Genomic DNA, 27,203 nt, shown 5'->3' on the forward strand with positions numbered 1-27,203 from the left:
AAGGATGCCTTTTTCACCATTCCGTTACACCCAGACTCATTTTTTCTGTTTGCATTTACTTGGACAGATCCCCACACGAACCTGTCCCAGCAACTCACTTGGACAGTCCTCCTCCACCAGGGATTCAGGGACAGCCCCCATATTTTTGGGCAGGCTCTTGCATCTGATTTACTCAGCTGCAAACTTCAACTGAGTGCTCTCTTGCAATATGTGGATGACTTTCTTCCTTGCAGCTCCTCCCTATCCCACTCTCAGCAACAAACAGCTACCCTCCTAAACTTTTTAGGCAAAAAAGGGTATCAGGTTTCTCCTGCCAAAGCCCAAATAAGCCAAGCCTCAGTCTCTTACCTAGGGCTAACAATAATTCCTACCACCAAGCAAATCACTGTCAACCGTCGCAAAGCCATTATGGCTCTGCAACTACCCACCATGGCTAATGAAATCCTATCCTTCCTTGGATTCGTGGGATTCTTGCATCAATGGGTCCCCAACTTTGCACTCCTAGCCAAGCCCCTTTATGGTGCAGCAAGGGAGACACCAACTGGGCCGCTCTCTCAACCAACCATTGTCCTTCAGCTCTCTGGTTGTGGCATTAACAGCGGCTCCACTGTTGTCTCTACTGAGCCCCCAATGCCCCTTTTACCTCTTTACAACTGAAAAACAGGGAATAGCTATTGGGGTCTTAGCACAGACCCTAGGACCAAAGCACCAACCTGCAGCCTACTCGTCCAAACAACTAGACGCCATGGTTAGAGGATGGCAACCGTGTCTATGCACACTTGTGGTGGCTGCAGACCTTACCAATGAGGCACTTAAACTCACCCTTGGCCAACCAATCTCCATCTTCTCACCTCATCAGCTAGCCGATCTGCTTACACACAAATCTTTAGAACACCTAGGACCCTCACGCATCCAAACATTTCACCTCCTCTTCATAGAACACCCAGCCATCAGCCTTTTAACCTCACCACGACTTAACCTGGCTACCCTCTTCCCGGACCTGCCTATGGCATCCCCTCCTAACCATTCCTGTGTAGAAGTGTCAGACAGCCTAGCCAAACCATACACAGATATTTCAGATCAGCCTCTTCCCCATCTGGACCTTACCTTGTATATAGATGGCAGTGCCAACATCACAGCCAAGGGACAACGAATAGCTGCCTACGTTATTATTACAGACTCTGCAATAATAGAGGCCAAAAAACTCCCAATAGGATATACCTCACAGAAAGCAAAACTGACTGCACTCACACATGCCCTTACCCTCTCAAAAGGGAGAAAGGTAAACATTTACACAGACTCGAGATATGCTTTCCTTATTGCACACTGTCATTCAGCTATATGGAAAGAATGAGGCTTTCTCACCACAAGAGGATCTCCCATAATAAATGCTAGCCAAATCTCAGATTTGCTCGCAGCGCTGCAACTCCCAGGAGCAGCGGCAATTATTCATTGCTGAGGACATCAGGCACAAACCTCCCCAGTATCAAGGGGTAATGCTAAAGCTGATGCAATAGCCAAGTCTCTTACTACCTCACCCTCCCAACCTTTTACTATACTCTTTCTACAAACAAAAACACAACCACACTACACTGAATCTCAAAAAGAAAACCTATTAAAAAAGGGAGGCACTATATCACAGGAAGGGTGGATCCTCCTCCAGGGAAAGATTGCTATCCCTCAGCTCCAACTCCTACGTCTCGTTACTGAAATCCACCAGTCTCTGCACATCGGGCCAAAGGCACTTCACCGCTTTCTCTAACTGCTCTTTTCCTCCCCCCTTTTACTACAGGCTATTAGGAGGGCACACAAGACCTGTCTTACCTGCCTTAAAACTACATCCCAAGGTGCCCTCCGACCAGGCCTACCCACTCACCAGTTATGGGGCCACCTCCCTGGACAAGACTGGCAGCTAGACTTCATCTACATGCCCACTCACAAAAAATTCCACTACCTCTTAACCTTTGTGGATACCTTCTCAGGTTGGATTGAAGCCTTTCCCACCACCAAGGAGACTGCGGAAACACCCGCTTTCCTTCTACTCCAGGAAATTATTCTACAGTTCAGTTTACCCAACACCATCCAGTCCGACAACGGGCCGGCTTTCATCTCTTGCATCGTTCAGCACGTAACATGGTCACTGGGAATCATGTGGAAGCTCCACATCCCCTACTACCCACAATTGTCAGGAAAGGTAGAGTGGGCACACAAGATCGTCAAAACCCACCTAACCAAACTAGCAGTTGAGATAAAACTTTCTTGGCCCGAACTTCTTCCCTTGGTGCTAACTCTCATTCGTGCTGCCCCGCGGAAGCCCACAGGCCTCAGCCCATTTGAACTCCTGTATGGCAGGCCGTTTCTTCTCCCCAACCTTCTTACTAATCCACCTCCCCTAGCAACATACCTACCTTATCTCTCCCTACTAAGGGAACTGCTCCAGAAGCATGCGGACCGAGCCCTACCAGTTATAATAGGTAATTCTACACGTCTGCCCAGCAAAACTTTATGGCCAGGTGACAGCGTCCTACTCCGTGAATTAAAGCTGCAATCTTTACAACCTAGGTGGTCAGACCCATATATAGTCTTACTAACCACCCCTAGAGCAGCAAAACTCTTGGGACATAGCGTGTGGATCCATCTGTCTCGTCTTAAGCTTTGCTCACTGACCTCATCAGACCGGTGGAAGACCACCACGCTATCCCCCACCCGAATTCGCCTCACACGCCATCATGGGCTCCCACACAATTCTTCTCCTCACTCTTCTCCTCTTCACCATCCGTAAGCCCCACTGACCCGACACGCAGGTGTATGCCTGGAAATTCACCATAAAAGAAATTTGGGTCACAGGGTCCACAGAACACTGTCAAATTATTGCCCAAGCTACTTGTCCAGTAGAAGGGTATCAAAAGCCTATTCCTATTATCATTGATCAGGGTAAAAGCCGCCTCAATCAGGGAACAAAGAACACACCTATGCTATGCTTCTTTTATAAGCACCAACATGGCTACTGCCGCAGGTGGCCGGAAACATATGGAGGGTGTCCTTACTATTCCTGCAGAATAACCATACCCTGGGCAGGTAACAGATGCTACCAGGGTAGCCAGTATGGGGGGCCCGTACTGCTGCCAAACCCGGATTGCTCATTAACCCGCCACCCCAACCAATCCCTGGAATTAAGAATAGGAGACCCATGGAATCCCAGATGGGAAAAGGGTGAAGTGGCAGCGGTCTATAAAGATCTCAGGTGGTCTCGCCTACAGGGAAAATGGCTCTATAGTCCAAAGCTATTGCCCTATAACTGCTGAGCCAGTAGACACTCTGCTGGAAATCAAAGATATAATCCAGCAAGGCGAAACCCAGGTCCAACAAATCTTGCAATCTGCAAAACCCTGAAACCCCTTCACCTGGAAAAATTTTTTTGCACCTAATTACAAGCACACTCAATACCACTCACATTTTTAATGTCTCTATCTGCTTCATTTGTGCCTCCCTTGAAAAGCCTCTCTGGGCAGCTGCCCTGTTACCAGAAGCCCTTAATACCAGTGCACAGAATGGGCACAACCAGCAATTTCACTCCTTTCAAGTCCCTCTGCTCAAAAGCCACTTTTCTAGCTTCAGCATTTGTTATGTTGCAGCACAATCAAACCTCACATGTAACACAACTATCACGGTGGAAAAGACAATCCATGTGGAAACACACTTCTTCTGGTGCAACGGTACCCTTATAAAAACCATAAACTCCTCCTCTCCCCTACACTGCATCCCAGCAACTCTAGTTCCCCAGCTAAACCTCTATGGGGAAGCTGAGCTGTTGTCTCTTCTCCCTGATCCTCGTAGCAGGTGGGCGATTTTTCTACCTGTACTTGTAGGATTGTCTCTTGCTTCTGCAACTGCTGCCACAGGTGTAGGAGGGGGCGTGTTAGGCCATAGCTTGACAGCCATGGCAGACCTTGAGGACAAACTGAATGCAGCCACCGGTGCCTCAAAGGTGTCCCTTGCCTCCCTTCAAAGGCAAATCATTTCCTTGGCACAGGTAACCCTACAAAACCGAAGAGCACTTGACCTTTTAACAGCTGAAAAAGGCGCAACCTGTTTATTTCTGCAGGAACAATGCTGTTGTTACATCAACAAAAGTGGCTTAGTAGAGGAGAACCTCAATGTCCTGACGAAACTGCAAAAAGACCTTAAAGAAAAGCAGGCTGTTGTCCAATCATCCTCCTGGTGGAACTCCCCTGTCCTGTCATGGCTAACCCCAATACTTACCCCATTTTTAGTTATCTGCCTACTGTTAATGCTTACTCCTTTTGTTCTAAGGTTCCTACAAGAGCGTTTCAAGGAACTCTCTCAGGTGACAGTCAATCAGATTCTGCTACACCTCTATGCCCCCCTTCCAGTCGAAGCACCGGCCAGCTAAAACCCCCTACCCAACGACGCCCCCACTCAGCAGGAAGTAGCCAGAAAGACTATGACGCCCTATTATATCAAAAAGGCTGGAATGTAAGGCCTGGCCCGGTAGCCTCTGGTTGGAAGGCCCCCACCTGAACTAAAACCTGTGAATATCCAGGCATACAGCTGTTCAAACTCAGCCAATCAGGACCTGCCCTGACAAACAAAGGGCCCCCACTGCACACGGCCCATAATTATGCCCCCTGGCCATAGCCTGTAGCTATGCCCCCGGCCCTAAAGCACGTGAAACTCCTAACCTACCACAGGAGGTCCTGTAGGCATCGTCAGCACCCCCACTAGCTAGCCTATATCTAACCCTGCCGCTCCTAGCGGGGCGTGACTTCCTTGGCTCACACCCTGAGCACCTGGGCTGGGGAACCTCGCCCCAGGACAATAAAATTTTAAACTCGGACTCAGTTTCTCTGATTTCTCAGTCAGCTACCGTCTAAAACCTGACAACTATTAAATCTTGCTGACATAACCAAAAATTTACAATTTGCTAGCTGATTATCCTCTTTAAAATGTTCTTTATAATTATTAATCTTGTGGGTAGGTTTTCTTTCCTAAAATGATATATACAATTCCAGGGAAACCTCAGAACAGTGACATCTGATAAAGGAAAGAACTTTTTCATTCCTGTTTTCTCTTTTCCCCTCCATTTTCTTCCCTTTCCCTCTCTCCCCACTTTCTCTCAAGAAGAAGGGAAAAAATGATGATCCCTGGCATATGACTCTTGCTTCTTTCCTGGAAATCGTAACATGAGATTAGAAAAAAAGCTTAAAAAATGATGGACTGAACTACAAAACTCATGATTTAAAAAGGATATGCAGAATGTGGTGTGAGTGAAAACAGTAGCTAACATATTCTACTGACTAAGCAGGTCTGACAGCCATGTAAAATATGTTTATGCAAGTGACTAAAAAAACATATACCAGATGTTTTATCTTTAATATATTAAAATATATATACATACAAAAACAAGACCACACAAAAGTATTTAATGTCTTGAACTGTAAGCAGAAACCAGAAATAAACTGAGGAAATGAAAGAGAAAAACAGATTAAATTGAATTTGTAAAATCAATGTCTATCATAGAGGAGATGTTACAGGACTTTCACATTTTAACACTAATTTCTTTAGGAGTGCCCTACTGATTTCCATTGATTGTGAAAAACTATCAGACAGAAATAGATATTTTTGATGGCAAAAATAGATCCTGTTAACCTCAAGCCAGGACATTTTAAAAATAAAGGTGAGGATGTTTTTCCTTATAAGAAAGAGCAAAAAATTTACTTATTCTGTAAAACTGTTGACATCCTTTATTTTCTCATGCAGTTTCACATGATTCAGGCACAGTAAACAGCATTTCTGACCTCTACTTTTAAAAGAACATGCTGATTCTTAGTGTTAGCTTTGAATTCATACTTGTATTCTTGCTATACACCCCTTGGAGTACAGCAGAAAGTTGTCCATTTCTTTGGGGAAAAGAAAAACAAGTTGATTTACTTTAATTTATTTTCTAATCCAGTATCTTCAAGTAGAATTGTGAAGCAACGAGGTGTATGAAAAGTATAAGGAGACCAATGAAGAACAAATACAAAGATAAAATGAAAGAAATGCTAAATAAAAATGTGGAACATGAAAGAAGTCAATGTAGTTTCAACATGCATTACATTTAAGGCTTATAAAAAAGAAAAGCCATTGATTAGTCAATCTAGACAGAAAAGTGTACCCTGACACTAAAGGATAAAAGAAACAATTGTCATTGCCTTGAGAATTTATGGAACTTTTAAGATTTTGAACCTATATATGTCAGTTCTTTGAAACTGACAAGGATTCACTGAGGCTGCAGAACAGAATTACTGCCTGAAGAAGATGCATAATGAACAAATTAATTCACCCAGCAAGTGACTTCTTGAGCATCTTCTATGTGGCAGGCCCTTAGGATTCATCAATGAACAAAACAGAACAAAAATAATAACCCCTGCATGGTAGAGGTTATGTTCTATTTGAAATAAGACAGAATATGAGCACTAAACATAATAAATAATTATACAATATGCCAGAAAAAGAAAAGGCTAAAGCAGAAAATGGAACAGGGTAAGGGTGATGGGGATATAGGTATGTGAGGGAAGAGAAAGCTGAATTTCAAATAAGCTTACCATCTCCTTAAGAAGAAGCATTTAAACACAATCTGAAGTAGGAGTGGGGGCTGGGAGGGAGTACTCCAGATATCCAGGGGAGGGTTTCAGGAGAGTGAACAGCAAGTACAAATGTCCTGGGTTAGAGCTTTCCTGGCATATGCTGAGAGGAACCCAACTCAGGAGGTCTCCAAAGTTACTGGAAGACCAGACTTACAAAAATAGAGATCAAAGACTAAATGTGAAAACAAAAATGATCAAGCCTCAAAAAGAATGAAATAAAGTGAAAATTTCAGAGGACTTCTGAAAGCACTATGGAAGAGATGAGAGTTTAAATGGGCCTTGAAATGTTTTTATTACTCTTCCCATGGGAATAAATCCTAAGATCCAAAGCACTTTTAAAGTTAGGAAGCAGTTTCAAAGATGAGCAATCACATTCCACTAAATGTTAAAAAAAAAAAAAAAAGAAAAGAAAAGTTAGGTGATTCTCAATTGTCTTGCATCCTGAAATAATGCAGACCTCTTTCAAGCAACCTCTTCTATCTACTGCCTGAGTCTCCTCTTCCATAAAGAGAAATCTTTATACACACTGCTTCCTTTCCTTACCTCTTCTATCTATCTCAATCCACTGAATCCTGGCTTAATTCCTAAAATTCTATGAAAACTGTTCTTATCTGGATGGCAAATACAATGTATATATTTCAATTATTTCATTTATTTTATTGCACCTTGCATTTGATATTATCAAATATGTTCACTTTGCAATTTTCTTCTCCTTTGGTTTCTTCCTGCTTCTCTCTTTCGGCCATTTTTGTTTTTTCTTCATCCATCAGCTCCATAAATACTAGGGTGTGGTCTCAGCTTGCTTTCTTTGATATTCACTATTTCCACCTCCTTTCTCCCATTTTTTTTCTTAAAGCCACTCAAAGGTTTATACTCCACTATCCTACCTAAATTACTACATAACTAAGAGTTCCCTGTCACCTCTACCCCAATCTGAGTTTATACCAGGTGTCTCAGCTTAATGATAGTATCCCCTTCCATTTTTACATTTGTTGTCCCAGTTTGGACAATAAAAATATATGGTCTCCCTATCTATGACTCCCATTGCAAAATCCAATGGTAAACTCTCTGCACATCAAACTGTGTGTTAAGGCAACCCAAGATACCACAGCAAATTTATAGGGACCTTGTGGGCTACTGGAAATTTTGGGGAGAAAACACATTTAACTGCTATACTCCATAAACTACTAGCTCAAGGTAACTCAATTTCAACATTAGATTGCTCTACATTCTTTTTATGACACTGTATCTTTACAAAGCTGGGTTTTAGGTGTTTGTGAGGATAAAAAAGTACTATGCAAAAATCAATGTGAAGGGCGGGTCACGATGGCTCAGCAGGCAGAGTTCTCGCCTGCCATGCCAGAGGACCCGGGTTCGATTCCCCGTGTCTGTCCATGTTAAAAAAAAAAAAAAAATCAATGTGAAACAGGAAATGAGGGTCATGGTATTCGAAAAGATTCCAAGGTTTAAGAAGCTGGTGCAGTACCCAAAAGATGCACACATCACATTAAGATGTAATTGTGGTTATTTGTAGTAGCCAATGGCTACTAAATTGACAGGACACTGACAGTTAATAAGCTGTTTAGACTTGACCACCTAACAAACAAAAATATCAAGTATTTCTTTTGGCCTAGGGGAGACACTAAAAAAACTACTAATACACTAAGGGTCATATAAACCAAGCAAGTTTGGTAATCTGTTTCAGTTCTTACAGTAATCAGTAGCAGCTGACACAGCTGATCACTCCCTCCTTTACATACCTCTTCATTCAGCTTCCAGGGTCCATGCTTTCTTGGTTTTTCTTATACTTCACTTGTCCTGCCTTCTCAATCTCCTTTACTGTTTTCTACTTCTTCTCAAATTCTTAATATTAGAGTACCCCAGAACTCATGCCTTGATCCTTTGCTCTATCCATAATCCCTTCTTTGGTCAGCTCATCTAACCTCATGACTTTAAGCCCGCCTATATACTGATAACTTCCAAATTTGGAACTCTAGAACATACTTTTCCTCTGAATCCAGATTATATTATCTAGCTGCCTTCATACATTTACATGTGATGTGTAATAGACATTTCAAACTTAACATGTCCAAAACAAACTCCTTTTTCTTCCCCTACCCCCTGCTCCCCTTACCAAAAAAAAGCAACCTTGTTCCATTTCAGTAAATGGTAATGTCATTTCTCCTCACGCTAAGGTTAAAAAGCTGGGAGTCATCCTGGAATCCTCCCTTCCTCTTACATTACAAATCCAGCACCATATTATGTTGGCTCTACCTTCACAATATATCCAGAATCCAATCACTTCTCCATCTCTACTGTCAGATTTTTCCATTTCTACTGCCAGAATTTTATCTTCTATCAGAAACTCTGAAATAGCCTGCTACCTGGTTTTCCTGCTTCAACTCTTGACCTGCCTACAGTTTATGGTCTCAACAAAGAAGCCAGAGTTATCATTTTAAAACATAAGTTGGATCATATCATCACTCTCTAAAAACTCTAGTGATATCCCATTTCACTTAGACTCAAAGTCCAGGTTCTTGGCCTACATAGGGCCTTGATCTGAGCACACTTCTACACCAAATTCTATGATCTCTTCTACCATCACTCTCCTTGCTCTCTGCACTTTACTTGATGATCATTGGACGAACTTCTGCCTTAAACTCTTGCACCAGCTATTGGCTCTGCCCAGAACACTCTTCACCCCTTTAATCACTTTGCCTGCCTCCTTCCCCCATTGAAATCGTCTTTACTTAACCATCCTGTAAGATATTGTGAACTGTACCCTACCCCCATTCTAGCTTCCCATCCCTCTTATCCAGATCTACTTATCTTATTCCACATAACTTATCTTCTAATGCACCATACATTTTATTAACATATCATAGTTATCGTATACTATCTTTCTCCCAGCTTTAAAAGCTCAGGGATCTCTGTTTTACTGACTCTATAAGTAGACTGAAGGATTCCCAGAATGTGTTAAATATTTACTATTTGTTGAATGAGTGAATGAGCATGTTAACTTGGGAGACATATCATCCATTTTCAAGACTTCAGCTACTATTTACTCTGAAATTCTTATCTCCAGCCTAGAACTTCCCCCAGACTACAACAAATCTGTCCATCTGATTACTAGACATCTTCCCTTAGTTGTTCCAAAAGAACTTCAGATTGGTTCAAATGTCTTAGAAAAGAAACATTCAAACTCTTAAACCTACCATGTTCCCAGCATCCTGTTATTATAAATAAAAAGATTAATAATCCAATTAACCAATCCAGAAACTTGACAATTATTCTGGATTACTTTTCCTTCCTACTAGTTATATCCAATCAGATACCAAATCCAGTCAATTCTATCTCCTAAATATGTCCTCTTTCTAGCCCCTCCTCTTTTTTTCCTCTGTCCCTGTCTTAGACCTTCATTCCTTACCTGGACTAGGTCAAAAGCCTCCTAATCCACCCTCCAGCTTCCATCCTTGGCTCCTTCCATCCATCCTGTACACCCTGACAGAATCATATTCCTGAAATGCATCTCTGATCTCATGACTTCCTAATTTAAAACCACACAATAACATCCCATATCCTTAGGAAAAAGCTCTATGTCTGCAGTATTACCTACAAAGTCTTATATTTTCTCCATCTTCAACCTTTACACCCAGCATCCTCTCCCCACTTCTTATTTTATACTTCAAGCACAACTTTTTGAGTTTCCTAAACACTCAATGCTTTCTGGTTTTGCACACAGATATTCATATCGCTTTATCAGTCTAAGATGTACATGCTGCTCTAAAACTCCCTATTAACATTTCTGTCATCAGGCCATCCTTCGTTAAGCTTCCCTGTTAATCCCAAGAAGGCTCAAGTGTTTTTTCTTTGAATAAGGCACCTGTGCTTCCTCTACTAGAAATATTAGCTATTCTATAGTAATTGCTTCTTTTCAAATCTGCCTCCCACTAACTCCATCCAAGAATGCCTTGAGGCTGGACTCAGTGTATTATTGATCTTTACATTGCCAATACCTAGAACACAACTGTAGGTATCAATAATAATTTATTCAATACCTGAATTAAATGAACAAAGTCAGTGGAATTTGCCCTGGAAACCATTTACTCTGACAATTAGTCATCCAGTAAATCTCTAAAGTCCTTTATTCTTCTATTTATTAAGCATTGAAAGTAACATTCAGTATAGTTTGCAGTGTTTCCACTTTTTGTTCTTTTATTTCTTCTTCATGTAAAAATCTCATAGAGCTATTGAATAACCAACTTAAATCAAGTGAGTTTTCATATGCTCACACCTGCCAATAAAATGGTAAGTTCCCAGTGGTAACATGAAAGTCACTCCTCAAAAAGTATAGATATTGGCAATCTCAGGTTAAAAAAATGAATTCATTTCTGAGCATGCACTTCCTTAATATTTTACATCAATTTTTGGAATGCCCAAACCATATAATTTTAAACATACATCACTGATTTGGAACTTAATGCACAAAATAAAGAGCTTATTAAAAGTATATGAGTTTCACTTCTGGGAAGATGGCCAAATAGAGTAGCTTGGGATTAGCCTTGCTCCAAGGAAAAATTAGAGAAAGGACAGGAGGACGACTGAGGCAGCAATTCCAGAGTGCGGCTAACCTAGGAGAGCTTTCTGCACCATATATGGCAGCCTGGTTGCAGAGGATGAAGAACTGAGAGGCAGAAAGCTGGAGGCCTAACGCACAGGCAGGAACCCACTGGAGTGCACAGATGGGAGCCAGAGACTAGCAAATAAGCCAGGCCGCATTCCTTGGCCGTGCTACCCTCTCCAGCACAGCCCCATGAGCTGTGACTCAGCCCACACCTCACACACACGAACCTGGTCACCTGTTCCCATTCCCCATGCTCCAGGTGCTCCCACCCCACCAACCCCCACTGCACATACCTGCCCCACACCCCACCCCAAGTGCAGCCCAACCCACTGCTCCTGCACCCTTCCTGAGCACTGCCTCCCCCTCCCTGTTCCCTGTAGGCTGTTGCCAGCACAAAAAAGGGTACAGGCACTAACCTCCATATACAGGCTACTCCTGCCCCTGTCCATAGTGTCACAAAGCCCCACATCCCATTCCCAAGCTCTGCGCATCAGCTTAAGACACTCCTAGGCCCACACATGTGCACAGGCCCCCAATAATGTGATTTAGCTCTGGGAACTGCACTTCACAACAGTCCTAGAACCATGCGTGGCCCTTAGCCACACTTCCCAGCTCTGAGAAAGTGCTGACCTGCACAGCTGAGTTACATCTGCTCCCAATCCACAAAGGCATAACGCCGACCTGATGCCATAGCTCTATGCATGCACACAAACAGCTCTGTGCTCTAAACCAGTGCACACCATGGTTACACCCCACCCCCCCAAGACCAGTGCACATGGACAGCTACATCCTCCCTGGACACTGGGCACCCACATTCACAAGCATCAGCGTAACATCCTCAACCTGCACCTATACCTGGCCTGAAACAAATCACCACACTGAGTGCCCCATCTCGTACCCTGTTCCCTGCTATACAACCATTTCACAAACACAAGGCCTTAGACTACTGAAAGAAATCAACTCCCAAAGTAAACCAACCAAGATATTTATATGCCATGATGACAGCAGAAGATCACAAGCATATCACAATGCAGACAGATATAGCCCTGCCTAATGACCAAATTAAAACACCAGAGGAGACACAGACATTGGAACAACTAATCAAAGATGTTCATACAACTCTACTTAATAAAATAAGTGGGGTAGTAAATGACATAAAGGAGCTCAAGAAGACAGTAGAAGAGCATAAAGAGGAATTTGAAAGAATAAATAGAAAAATAGCAGATATCACAGAGATTAAAGACTGTTGATGAAATAAAGTACATACTAGAGTGACACAACACCAGATTTGAAGAGACAGAAGAAAGAATAAGTGATATAGAGGACAGGATAACTGAGTTTGAAGAAAAAGCAAATGCAAAAAAGATGGAAAAAAGTTAATTGGATCTCATAGAAATGACAGACAAAACAAAGTGCACAAATGTAAGAATCACTGGTGTCCCAGAAGAAGAAGAGAAGAGTAAAGGGCTAGGAAGAGTAGATGAGGATATAATGGGGGGAAACTTCCCAACCCTCATATAGGACATAAACATACAAGTCAAAGAAGCCCAATGAACTCCAAACAGTATAAATCCAAATAGGCCTTCCCCAAGACACATACTAATCAGTCTGTCAAATGTTGAAGAGAAGCAGAAACTCCTGAAAGCAGCAAAAGAAAAACAATCTACTACATACAAGGGAAACCAAATAAGACTGAGTTCAGACTACTCAACTAACACCCTGGGGGTAAGAAGACAGTGGTAATAATATAATCAAGACCCCGAAAGAGAAGGACTTCCAGTCAAGAATTCTACACCCAGTCAAACTGTCCTTTAAAACTGAAGGAGAAATCAAAGTTTTCACAGACAAAGAAGTCCTGAAAGAATCTCAACAAGAGCTGGACCTACAAAAAATACTAAAAGGAGTTCTGCTAGCTGAAAAAAGACAGGAGAGGGAGGCCTGGAGGAGGGTACAGAATTGAAAAGTACCACTAAGGGTAATTTAAAGACTACAAAGAGAAAGAGGAAAATATATATATCAATCTGCAAATAAAATAAAAAGATAAGATGGTGGATTCAAGAAATGCCTTTCCAATAATAACTTTGAATGTTAACAGAGTAAATTTACCAGTTAAAAGATACAGATTGGCAGAATGGATTAAGAAACATAATCCAGCTACATGCTGCTTACAAGAGACTGATTTTAGACACAAGGATACAAACAGATTGAAAGTGAAAGGATGGAAGAAGACTTTCCACACAAGTGGTAATCAAAAGAAAGCAGGAGTAGCTATACTAATGTCGGACAAAATAGACTTCAAATGTAAAGACATCATAAGAGACAAAGAAGGACACTATATACTAATTAAAGGTTCAATTCACCTTCACCAAGAAGACAGAACAACCATAAATGTTTTTGCTCCCAACCAAGGAGCTCCAAAGTACATAAGACAGACATTGGCAAAACTGAAGGGAACCACAGATGTCTCAACAATAATAGTAATAGAAATTCAACACACTACTCTCTATAGATAGAACAACCACACAGAAGATCAACAAGGAAATAGAGTAGTTACCTGACTTAATAAATTAATTAGACCTAATAGACATATATAGGTCACTGCACCCCTAAGCACAAGAATATATATTCTACTCTACTGCTCATGGAACATTCTCCAGGAAAAATCATATGCTGGGGCACAAAACAAAGTACTTTCTCTGATCACAACGGGATGAAGCTGAATCTCAATAACCACCAAAGGATGAGAACATTCACAAATATACGGATATTAAATAACATACTCTTAAACAACCAGTAGGTTAAAGAAGAAATCGCTAGAGAAATCAGTAGTTATCTGAAGATGAATGAAAATGAGAATCCAACTTATCAGAACTTATGGGATGTGGCAAAGGCTGTGCTGAGAGGGAAATTTATTGCCCTAAATGCCTATATTAAAAACAAAAAAGAGCAAAAACCAATGACTCAAGAGCACACCTGGAGGAACTCAAGAAAGAACAGCAAACTAACCCCAAAGCAAATAGAAGAAGAGAAAAAAAGATTGAAGCAGAGATAAATGAATGGGAGAACAAAAGAACAACAGAAAGAATCAATAAAACCAAAAGTTGGTTCTTTGAGAAAATCAAGAAAAGTGATGGGCCACTAGCGAGACTGACAAAGAAAAAGAGAGAGGATATAAAAAAAAAAAAAAAAAATTCAAAATGAGAAGGGATGCGTTACCAAAGACCCTGAAGAAATAAAAGAAATCATAAGAGGATACTGTGAACAACTATATGTCAATAAACTAGACAACTTAGATGAAATGAACAAATTCCTGGAGACACACAAACAAGCTACACTGACTCAAGAAGAAACAGAAGACCTCACCAAACCAATCACAAGTAAAGAGATTCAATCAGTCATCAAAAATCTTATTACAAAAAAAAAAAAAAGCCCAGGGCTGCATGACTTCACAGGGGAATTTTATCAAACATTCCAAAAAGAACTAATACCAATCCTGCTCAAACTTTTCCAAAAAAAATTATTTTCTAAATCATTACATGAAGCTAATAACATTTTAATACCAAAACTGGGTAAAGAGGCGGTAAGAAAGGAAAACTACAGGTTACTCTCCCTAGTGAACATACATGCAAAAATTCTCAATAAAATATTAGCAAATCAGGGCAGGCCACGGTGGCTCAGCAGGCAAGAAGGCTTGCCTGCCATGCCAGAGGACCTGGGTTCGATTCCCGGTGCCTGCCCATGTGAAAAAAAAAAAAAAATATATATATATATATATATATATATATATATATACCAGCAAATCCAGTCCAATAACACCTTAAAAGAATTATACACCATGACCAAGTGGGGTTTATACCAGGAATGCAAGGATGTTCCAACACAAGAAAATCAATTAATGTAATACAGTACATTAATAAGTCAAAAGGGAAAAATCACATCATCATCTCGATTGATGCTGAAAAAGCAATCAACAAAATTCAGTATTCTTTTCAAAAAACACTCCAAAAGACAGCAGTCAAAGGTAACTACCTCAATATGATAAAGGGAATATATGAAAAACCGATAGCCAGCATCATACTCAATGGAGAGAGACTGAAGAGTTCCCCCTAAGATCAGGAACAAGATAAGGATATCCACTGTCACCACTATTATTTAAAATTGTGCTAGAAGTTCTAGTTAGAACAATCAGGCAGGACAAAGAAATAAAAGGCATCCAAAGTGGAACGGAAGAAGTAAAAAACTCTCATTATTTGCAGATGATATGATACTATACTTGGAAGATCTGAGAAATTTACAGCAAAGTTACTTGAGCTAATAAACAAATTCAGCAAGGTGGCAGGATGTAATATTAATGTGGAAAAATCAGTATTTTGTGTATTCAATACAAAAGCAATGACCTGAGGAGTCAGTTAAGGAAAAAATTCCATTCAAAATAGTAACTAAAAGAATCAAGTACTTAGGAATGAACTTAACGAGGGATGTAAAGGACCTGTACACAGAAAACTACATAGCTTTGCTAGGAGAAATCACAGAAGATCTGAATAGGTGGAAAGACATTCCCTGCTCATGGATAGGAAGGCTAAATATAGCTATGAAGTCAATTCTCTCCCAGTTGATCTACAGATTCAACAGAGTACCAATCAAAATTAACTACTTTGAAGATTTGGAAAAGGTAACTGCCAAATTCATCTGGAAGGGAAAGAGACCCCAAATAACTAAAAGCATCCTAAAAAAGAAGAATGAAGTGGGAGGATTAACACTCCCTGACTTAAAACCTATTATAAAGCCACAATGCTCAAAACCGCATGGCATGGTACTGGCACAAAGGTAGAAGAATTGACCAGTGCAATAGAATTCAGAGTGCAGAAATAGACCACCAACTGATTTTTGACAAGGCCCCCAAATCCTCTGAACTGGGACAAAATAGTCTTTTCAATGATTGGACATTGAAGAACTGGATATCAATAGCCAAAAGAACGAAAGAGGACCCCTATCTGACACCCTACACAAAAATTAACTCAAAGTGGATCAAACACCTAAATATAAGAACAAGCACCATAAAGCTTCTAGAAGAAAATGTAGGGAAACATCTTCAAGACCCAGTAATGGGAGGTAGCTTCCTAAACTTTATACCCAAAGCACAATCAACAAAAGAAAAAATAGATAAATGGGAACTCCTCAAAATAAAATGCTTCTGCACCTCAAAAGACATTGCAAAAAGGTGAAGAAGCAGCCAACTCAATGGGAGAAAATATTTGGAAATCATACATTGGACTAAGGTTTGATTTCCTGTACGTACAAAGATATCATACAACTCAACAACAAAAGAACAAAAAACCCAATTATAAAATGGGCTAAAGATGTGAAAAGGCATTTTTCTGAAGAGTAAATACAGATGGCTCAAAAACACATGAAGAGATACTCATTTTCACTGGCTATAAGGGAAATGCAGATCAAGACTACAATGAGATACCGCCTCACACCTATAAAAATGACTGCTATTAAACAAACAGGAACCTATAAATGTTGGAGAGGATGTGGAGAAACTGGGACCCTTATGAATGGCTGGTGGGAATGTTTAATGGTGCAGGCACTATGGTAGACTGTTTGGTGGTTCCTTAGGAAACTAAATATCAAGTTGCCCTATGACCCAGCAATAATACTACTTGGTACATACCCAGAAGAGCTGAAAGTAACAACACTAATAGACATTTGCACTGATGTCCACAGCAGCATTATTTACAATCGCCAAAAGATGGAAACATACCAGATGCCCATCAACAGATGAGTGGATCAACAAAATGTGGTGTATACCTTCAATGGAATATTATGCAGCAGTAAAACAAAATGACTTCCTGAAGCACATGACAAGATGGATGAGCCTTGAGGACATAATGCTGACTGAAATTCACCAGACACAAAAGAATAGATACTGTATGATTCCACTTTTATGACCAGCATAAAGGCATAATCAGAGGCTTATAATACAGAATGAAGGGGACTTAGAGATACATAGGAGCCAGAGATGGGTTAACTATTAGTTAATGAGGTTGAACTCCAATGTAAGGGAACAGATAGGAGTGAAGGTGGTTTTCTAGTGGGCCTATAAGTAATATTACCATATTGAAGATGAACAAGATTGATAGGGTTGTATAGATCAATGTGTCCCACTGATTAATACTAGAAACATGAATCAGTTCCCGCAAATATTACTGCAAAGATATGGTTCTTGTACAAAGAGTGTTTAAGTCCAGAGTACAGGGGGAAAACTGCTATTGCATGCTATGCGCTATGTTCAAAAGAAAACCATCAGCACTACCATAGCAACAGTAGAGGTAAATAATGAGAGGTGGGACAAGAGTTAAGAGGAGGTTTAGATTTCCTGTTTGGCGAGGGTGTGTTTATTGGTTTTCTTTCTCTTGGGAACAATAAAATTATCTAAAATTGAGAATGTGGATGGACTGTGGACTTTGGGCCCTCTACATGATGCCTGATGAAAGCAAGTGGCCAAAGGATGCACTGACGGAGAAGGAGGTTGGCAAACAATGGTGTAAATTATGAACGAAGGTTGTGCTGCTATAAAAAGGGACAAAGTCGTGAGGCATGCAATGATTTGGTGAGACAAAATAAGCCTGAAACAAAAGAAGAAGTATGGTATGATCACCTTTAGAAAATGCTTATAAGAAAATAGGGGCCTAGACTGTAAGCTTTTAGGGTAGACACATTAAGTCCAGAGTGGTGATTATTATTTCTGGATTTTGAGGTTGTTTTATATATATAACCTGATATATAGAGATAAGAAGGAAGCCAAACAGGTTTGGGTTAAAGTAATTCAGAACATAGGGTAAGGAAGACATTGTTTATATTTTAGAAGCACACATACTCTTTGAGACCATTGGAAGAAAGGTTTATTTGACATTTTCTGTAGTGCATAGTCTAATTGAACCTATCTGTATAACGCATTTGAACAACTGAAACACAGGGAACCCAGAATAAGAAAGAGGTCATTTAATCCTGTACAGATTATTGTAATACCTGGATACATCCTAGAGTATATTAAGTCGATAATCAAAAAGTATATGCAAAGTCCCCTGAGGGATGGGAGAAAGAATATAGAACTAATAAACTTTACCATCAAGAAATCCCCTGATACTGTGTCAAACTTTAGGGACACCCAAATCAATAGGCCATGCCCTTGATCATGAGCCTTACTCTTGTGAAGCTTATGTAGGTAGTGGAGAAGCTTAGACTACCTATAGGCATGCTTAAGAGTTACTTCTGGAGGACCTCTTTTGTTGCTCAGGTGTGGCCTCACTCTCACTAAGGCCAACTCTGCAAGTGAAATCATTGCCTTCCCCCACTATGTGAGACATGACATCCAGGGGTGAAAGTCTCCCTGGCGACGTGGGAGATGACTCCCTGGGATGAATCTAGACCTGGAATTGTGGGAGCAACAATTCCATCCTGGTCAAATGGGGGAAAAGAAGTGTAATGAATACAGTATCAGTGGCAGAGAGAGTTCAAATTGAATTGAGAGGCTACTCTGGAGACGGATCTTATGCAAGCTTCAGTTAGACATTGCTACCTTTCATAACCTGCCAATCCCCAACCAGGACCATTCCAGCCAATCCTAAAGAACACCTAGGGCAATATATAAGATTCCACAAGGGTTCCATGCACTAGAGTAACTTTCCAGACACCTACAACATCCAGATGGGTGCCTGGTCCAGATAAGTCCTGAAACCTAGCTCAGCCTGTCTAGAACATCAGATAGTTCCATGTCCCTACCCCATATTAGTGACAGACCCTTCCAATATGAGAAATTTAGACTTGCCATAGCCCAAGCACCCCTAAAGAGAGGGATGGAAAGATCAAAGGTGATGGTGGAGTAACAAAGAGCAGATAGGATGTAACAAATTAATATGGATTCTGAATCATTAAATTGATATCACTTTTAGTCTCCAGTATTTTAGAGCAGCTAGAAGTAAAAACCTAAAATTGTAAAATTGTAACCCATGTGGTGCTGTGCTTTGAAATTTATAGCTTTTTTGTATATATATTATTTTTCAAAAAAAAAAAAAGGAGAAACAGTCAATTGTGATGATAAAATAATATTTAAGCCCTCTAGCCTCCTATATTCTGGAGCAGCTAGAAGGAAAAATCTGAGAGGATCATATGGTAGCCCATGACAAACTCTGGGATTTGTCCTGTAACTACTTGTTGAAGAGTGCTTTGAAAACTATTGCTTTTTTTATTTCTTTGCTTTGTATATATGTTATACTATACAATAAAAAAAGTTAAAAAAAAGAATATGAGTTTCAGAGCATTTATTTATTCAATGAAAAACTGTATTCATGTTAAGCGTATACTTAATCAAGTTCTAAGAAAGATAAAAATGCCTAACCTGTGGTTAAAAACTCTAAAAATCATGAAGAAAAATTAAAGAAACATTAAGATCAAACAGCTACAAGACTAAAAGAAACAGTAAGACAATTTTAAGAGACAGTCCAGATAGAAAGAGAAAAATGATTAGAAATGAGAAGTCTGAAGCTGTCTATATAATACAAATAAAAGTATCAGATTAAAATAAATTGCAATTTATATGTAAACACATAACATAGGAAATGTCTTAGAACTTTGAATACTGCAATGAGCTGTCATGTATCACATAACGACACCATTTCAAATGTGCTTTTCATATTAAAAAATGAATTCCTGTATATTAATTTTATGATGTATTAAGTCACAGGACAGACTTTTAACCATTTTTTTTTATGAGTCAAGAATAGGCTGTCATAAAACACACATACACACAACAACACACACACCAAATCTCAGTGGTTTAAGAAATTAAAGTTTCTTTCCCACACATCACAATCCAATATAGGTCAGATATTCATTGCAGTGTTTGCAAAGAATATGTATTTAAATATTGAATGAAGAGAAGAACATGAAGGAGGGAGGAGGAAAGAAAAAGGAAGAGGAAGGACAGAAGTCGGGAGAGTGAGTGGGAGCAAAGGAGGGAGGGGAAGGAAGGTCCTGTTTCATCTGGCTCAAAGTACTTAACAAAGTACTTAGCTTCAGTTTTCTGATCTGTAATATGGGACACAGTGCCCCACCTCGGTGGGAGGCTGTTATGATTAAATGTGATCATTTAGGCACAGTGTATAACATAATAACCTATTTAAGAGTTAATTATTATAAACACTGTGGGTTTGAGGTAAAACTCAAAATTTCCCTAACTATCTACCTTCTTACCTAGCTCCCTTCTTTTAGCTCCTATTTTTCTCCCCTTTCCCTCACACACTAATAGTATTCATGCAGAGTTCCATTAAATCTGTTCTAGAGTGACTTTAAATGCACCACCTAAAACTTTCTTTCTCACCAGATAAAGGAAAACAGAATGGAAACAGCAATTTGAGCTGGGCCTTGAAGCAAAGAGCCAACAGTCAGAAATGGGGTGGATTTCTAGATTGAGTCATCACCTGCTGAAAGAATGGGTATTTGTGGGGCAGAGAGTATAGTGAATAAGAGAAATTAGTTGAAAGAAAAGTTGAGGGCAAATTACCATAAAAAATATTACTACAAATAAGAAATTGATGTGTTTGATAAACACTGTCATATATTTCTCTATAGACGTTAGTATTGTATTGATGTTGCTGACTACAGGTGATATCTGGGAAGAGTATGTGGCCTGGCTGACACGTTGACAAAATGAAATGTGACTGGATTAGGAATCATGGGATCTGAATTCTGGCTCTGCCACTAACTTATTTGTGTAATTTTCAGTAAATTAATTAACTCACCTAGACTTCTCATTCCACATACACAAAATGAGTAGATTTGCCCAGTTAAGCTACGTAATTTTATTAAAAAGCAAACTTATCCCCATGACAAAACAGAACTATTATCTAAGAAGCTTGCATATGGCTCCATTGAAGGCAAGTCTTTCAGAATGACATAAAGGGAGCCCCTTTACCAACTTTTTCTGACATCCAAAAATCTAGATTTATCTGTCATGATTGGAAGAGGCTTCTTTCCAGTACTCAATAGAGAAGAAAAGTACATTTAAAAATTGTACATTTGATCTGGAAGGGATCCTAAAAGTTACTTAGTTTAGTCTCCTCATCGATTTACAAATGAGGAAAAGAAAAAAAAACAGACATTAAGGGATTTATCCAGTTTAAACAGACAACTAACCTAAATTTCTCAGCCCTATGCTGTTGCCACTATAACATACTGGTAATTTTTGTAGTTTAACTTTGTAAAATGTCCTTTGCAATCACTCTAATGACAATACATTTTAACTTGATTCAACAGGTAACGTTCCACTGATGAACTAAGCTGAGTGATGTAGATACAGGGATGCACCACCTCAATTTTTCTTCAAGGAAGAACTTGCCAACCAAATGAGGAAGTTTGGTCAGCACAATCCTCACCCAACAGCTCCTTCAAGGATCTTCCTCAGCCCAAGCAAGGGATTCATGAGGACACCTCATCCATTCAACCTGTCACAGGATACTGATGGACAATTCTTGCTCCAAACCTTGCAGCCAGTGGCCAAAACTTTTCCAGGCCTGTATCACAGTTCAACTTCTTGTTCTGCCCAATTTTTGCATCTCGTACCTACAATTCCATCTCAATGTCTGCTTCCAGATAAACCAGTCTGCATTAGTGGAATTAAAGGCAAATGGAATTATGAACAAGAGACTTCTTACTCCATAGCACAAAGCAAAGCAATTTAGATATTTGAGCTCCTCAGATATAATGCCATATTCCTACCTGTTTTTCTGGTTTGAAAGATGATCTCTTTGTGGTTTCATGGGACGCAAAATTTGTGCCAACTTACAAATCTCGCTGAAGGCTGTTGATGGCTTCTTTCAGAATTAGTCATAACAGAGTTTTGAATAGTCTTCCAATTCAATAAACTATAGGAGTTGTATTATTCCATCTATAACTTTAATTTTAAAACCCTTGTACCTCTACATTTGTTGTTATAATGCCCCTGCTTTGTATTATATTGGGATTTGATAGCAAATGAATCCTGCTCTAAGGGCAGACTGGGTTAATCACTCTTCTCACTGTTTGATCAGCCTCATGAATATTCATCATAACCAAAGATTTAATAGAAGTCATTACTGCCCTCTGGTGGAAATAGCGAAGACTACTCTAAGAATATCAACCAAAGAATGAAATTTTCACAGATGGACTCACAATGCAGTTTATGGAGTAAAAAACTAAATCAGAACACTATCCTTGCTTCTGGGTCTTAACATTCAATTAGCTATGTATTTATCGAATTCCCATTTTTCTTCCCTGACCTCCTATCTTTATTGCAAACAGCTTCAGCTACTCACAAGTCTATAAAACATGCTTAATAACAAAGCTTCCAAACTCTTGGGATGGGGGGGAAAAAGGAAAACAAAACAAAACAAAAGATGTGGTAGTAAATTTAAAAAAAATGGATTGTACTGGCCAACCATTTGTACTTTGGCACTTCATGTGAATTCATTTTTTCTGCGACTATGACAATAGAGAAATATTTGACTCTATTGTTCTTTTCTCCTCTCTATAGGATAATTCCATTGAAACAGTGGATATGAGTAAATTATATGCCTGCTTTAAGTAAGTGACTCAGTGCATATATTTTCTTCCTTTGGGTGAAAGAGATTAGAAGACAATGCTGACAGTTCAATGTTTAAGAACTTCTGTTGGTTTTTTAAATCTACTCTACTTTCTTAATGTAAAGAAAACCAACCGACCATCCCTGAATTGAAAAGTTATACAAAAATGGGCAAATCAGATTATACGTCAAACAGTCAGACAGACCTGGGTTTCAATCTTGACTTTGGTTCTTAACATCTCTAAACTTCAAGTTTCTCATCTGCAAAATGAGAATAATCATACTTCAAAGACCTATAGCGAGGATTAAATGAGATAATACACGTAAAGCTCAAGCACAGTGCCTAGTACATATTAAATGCTGACACATGTATCTTTGCTAACCTTATATCTAATCAGCTAAAAAAGATGATGTGATGGAATATATTTTAAATGGATCCAAAAATTCTAACTCTTTTGATCTAAGCAAAATTCATCCATTTGTTCTATTTTAAGCCCTAAAAGCGTCATTCTTTATGGAGATCCCTCAACCTGCTCCAGTCCTTCGTGTCCCTCTGAAAGTGACTGGCACTGCATTGTGGCACACTGCCTATTCTCACTTCCAAGTCTCAGCTCAAGCTTGACCACTCAGAAGACTTCCCTGGCCTTCTCCTTTATCTCTCCTCCCTTTCCAAATTCACACTTATTTCCTACACCATATACACTAGTGGTTCATCTCCCTCTAACTGTAAATTGTTTGAGTGAATATTGTGTCCATCTATCCTCAGCACCTAGCTCATGAATTAATGAATACACTTTCCCGTAAATGAAAGGAAATCTTCTACCTTGCCAATTAGGTGACAAAAATCTCTGAAGGATTCAATTATGAAATTAAAGAGAATTTGGCTTCTTCTGAGTCATCGAGCCTCTTCACCCCCCAAAACGAGGGTTATGAAATGAGTAATCTCAGCCAACAAATCAGAATGATGCCTTAATCAATGTGACCACGTAATCCAACCAGAACCCAATGGGTGCTACTATGAGAAAAGCAATTCCATATGCTGAGATTCTAAGACTTTGGGTCATCAGATTATTATAGCTTGAAATACTTGAAAAAACACATAAGCATAACATATCAATTTTATTGCAAGTGTATATTATGGTTAACTACAATCATCATATATAATACTATATTTCTATAATAAATATATTACTTTCATGTCTAAAGCAATACAATTTAAATAATTGTTTAAATCCCATTAAAATAGCTAAATATTTAAAGTATACCATTAGAATTAGAAGATGAAAACTCTCACAGTTTCCTGAATATTTGGAAATGCAATTCTTTTGCAATGAAACACCATAGATCTCTATATTTATCATTATTACTGATGACATAAATTCAACATTTTAGCCTATGGACCATGAACATTTGTTGATGACATATATTGAATATTCAAAAGTGGTATGGGTAAAAATACAGAGCTCTGGCAATAATAGAGGGGAGAACACTTTAAAGGGAAGAAAAAACCTTGCAAGCAAAATTGTTAGTGGTCTTCCTTCTTCTAGAATAGAAAATAGCTTTCTTGGTCCCTATTTCTTAGCCTAATTTATCCAGCAAATAAAATATTTCCCTGAAATTACCTTAGTAGATCAAGATTTTGCATGTTTATTTTTAAGTAAATAAATATGCAACTTAGTACAAAACATAAATTTGATCCCTTGATTCTGAAAATCTACAGAGAATAAAGTTACCATTATTTCAGCATTTTGAATCTGTTCAGTATTATGCTAAGAATTTTACAAGTATTAATTTAATCCTCAGAATAGGATTATCATTGCTATATTCATTTTCTTATTTTATGGGTAAGACTAACACCCAAAGTCATATCATAAGCTTTGTAGCTTGACTCAAGTCTGATTTTAAGCCTGATCTATGAGCTACTAATGTGAAACCTCTAAAATTTTAAGCCATGTACCAACAATCTACAAACAGTATCAACAACCAATGATCTAGGGTCATGCCAATCCCTCCCCCACCCCCACTTTAAGTGCCCTGAGTTTCTCATTTCCAAACAGAAGTGTGTCTCAACATTTTGGGTTACAGACTTCAGAAAAAAATTCACAAAACCTTGGTAATACCAAACCATTCTAATTCTCAGTTCAGAATTAATTATGTCCTGAAGAAGGTTTCACCTAAGATCACCACCTTTTTTAAACAGTATTTAATATGCACATAAAAAGAAAAATTGGAATATGGACTTTCCATATTGCTAATCTCATAATTTAGAGTTGCCAGAGTCCACAAATAAAAATACAGATGTCTAGTTAAGTTTGAATTCAGATAAATAAGGAACAATTTAAGGTATTTCAGACAAAGAACGAATAAGAAAAAATGCATGTCACATGCATCCTTACATACACACTCTCAAAGGAAAAAATTGCACCAGACGATGTAAAACAGACAAGGATGAACTTATTCAAGGACTACTGCGGCAAGGAATGAAGACTTGAACTTAACTTCATTTAGACAAAAGACAGCAGGGTTTTTAAGGGGTGGGGTGGGCTATTGGGAAACTACTTGGGGATGTTAAAAGAGAACCACTGGGATCAGTGAGTTATTTACTGAGTTTGCAATTAGGACAATTTGGCTCAGAATGTTTTCTTTTACTGTGACTAGGCCAGCTGGACTCTGAAAGGGAGAGAAGAAGCTCCCTAGTTAAGAGCTCTCAAGAACCTGGATATTTTGTCCGTAGAGGCAGAAAAGAGTGGTCGGGTCGGCGGACATTGGTGTGTTCAGTAGCTGTTTGTCAAGGCTGTTGGGCTTTGCTCGTTCCTTGCCTCACCTCTCCCTGGAGGGGAGTGAGGCCTCCTTGTCGAGTGGGAATACACTGCTGTCACAGTTTGAAGTCGCTAAGATATCTCTCAAACTTGTGTGCTGAGGAAACTCAGAAATTGGCCTCAGCTCCTAGGCTGAACTCAGCAGATGGGATCATGAAAACTTCTGTATTCAGACAAAAGAAGGATCTGTCAGAAGGCAACACCTATCATCCTGGGGCCTGGCAGCAAGGAAGAGGACAGGTAGTAGAAATCCTGCAACATGAAAAGCAGACTGAAAGGTGACAAAGAGCCTAAGGATGGGTGGTGGAGAGAGGTATCATATTCCAGTTCCCCAATCTAGAAATGTTAGCAAGAACCAACAATAACTATTATAAGACCAAGGAGCAGAATTCCCAGATGAATATTGCTCATAAGAAAAAAAGAAAGAGGACATAGTTATAACATATCAACAGCTGTATGGCAGGCCACGCAAAATAGGGGGAAGAACAAAGTACATTTTCCAAATAATGAAAATTGGAACTATAGTCTATCATGTTTCAGCTTACTTTTAAAATTTAACTAGTCAGAACCATGCTGAAGCCAAATATAGTGAGCCACCATCACCAAGTGTTCTTCCTAAACCACCAAGCCACTGGGTTCCTGTTTCCTTTAACCCTTCTGAGAAGGAAATAATGACTAACGTTTAAATTTAGGCATCACATTTAAGACTAGTTGTCAACTGGTCTGAGAAAAATTCATTTATTTTATCTATATTTTTGTGTAAAACTGCTAATGTAGAAAATATGATTAGGCTTCATCTCACTTGTTTTATGCTTTGTGGGTGTTCTAGTTTGCTAGCTGCTGGAATGCAATATACCAGAAATGGAATGGCTTTTAACAAGGGGAATTTAATGAGTTGCTAGTTTACAGTTCTAAGGCCGAGAATTAAAACAAGTCTATAGAAAAGTCCAATCAAAGGCATCCAGGGAAAGATACCTTGGTTCAAGAAGGCCGATGAAGTTCAGGGTTTCTCTCTGATTTGGGAAGGCACATGGCGAACACAGTCAGGGCTTCTCTCTTGGCTGGAAGGGCACATGGCAGACACGGCGTCATCTGCTAGCTTTGTCTCCTGGCTTCCTATTTCATGAAGCTCCCCGGGAGGCGTTTTCCTTCTTCATCTCCAAAGGTCGCTGGCTGGTGGACTCTCTGCTTCGTGGTGCTGCAGCATTCTCTGCTCTCTCTGAATCTCTCTGAATCTCCAAAATGTTTCCTCTTTTATAGGACTTCAGAAACTAATCAAAACCCACTCAGATGGGTGGAGACATGTCATCCCCTAATCCAGTTTAACAACCGTTCTTAACTAAATCTCATCAACCAGGGAGATGATCCCATCACAGTCCCAAATACACAGTACTGAGTAGGGATTATTCTACCTTTAAGTAATGAGATTTATATTAAAACATGGCTTTCTTAGGGGGCATATATCCTTTCAAACCAGCACATTCCAC

At 39.4% G+C, this 27,203-nt stretch overlaps 1 protein-coding gene and 1 pseudogene across 9 annotated transcripts in view; one reads left to right on the forward strand and one right to left on the reverse strand.

Annotated features, from left to right (window-relative positions):
- The window catches only part of LOC143691680 (sucrase-isomaltase, intestinal-like), a 258,152-nt gene that overhangs the window by 178,987 nt on the left and 51,962 nt on the right, over positions 1-27,203 (reverse strand). The gene's annotated exons all lie outside the window — the stretch shown is intronic.
- On the forward strand, positions 26,013-26,402 carry LOC143690547 (proline-rich nuclear receptor coactivator 2-like; annotated as a pseudogene).

This window comes from Tamandua tetradactyla, chromosome 7 (genome assembly GCF_023851605.1).
Source record: "Tamandua tetradactyla isolate mTamTet1 chromosome 7, mTamTet1.pri, whole genome shotgun sequence".
In the NCBI taxonomy this organism is placed as follows: Eukaryota; Metazoa; Chordata; class Mammalia; order Pilosa; family Myrmecophagidae; genus Tamandua; species Tamandua tetradactyla.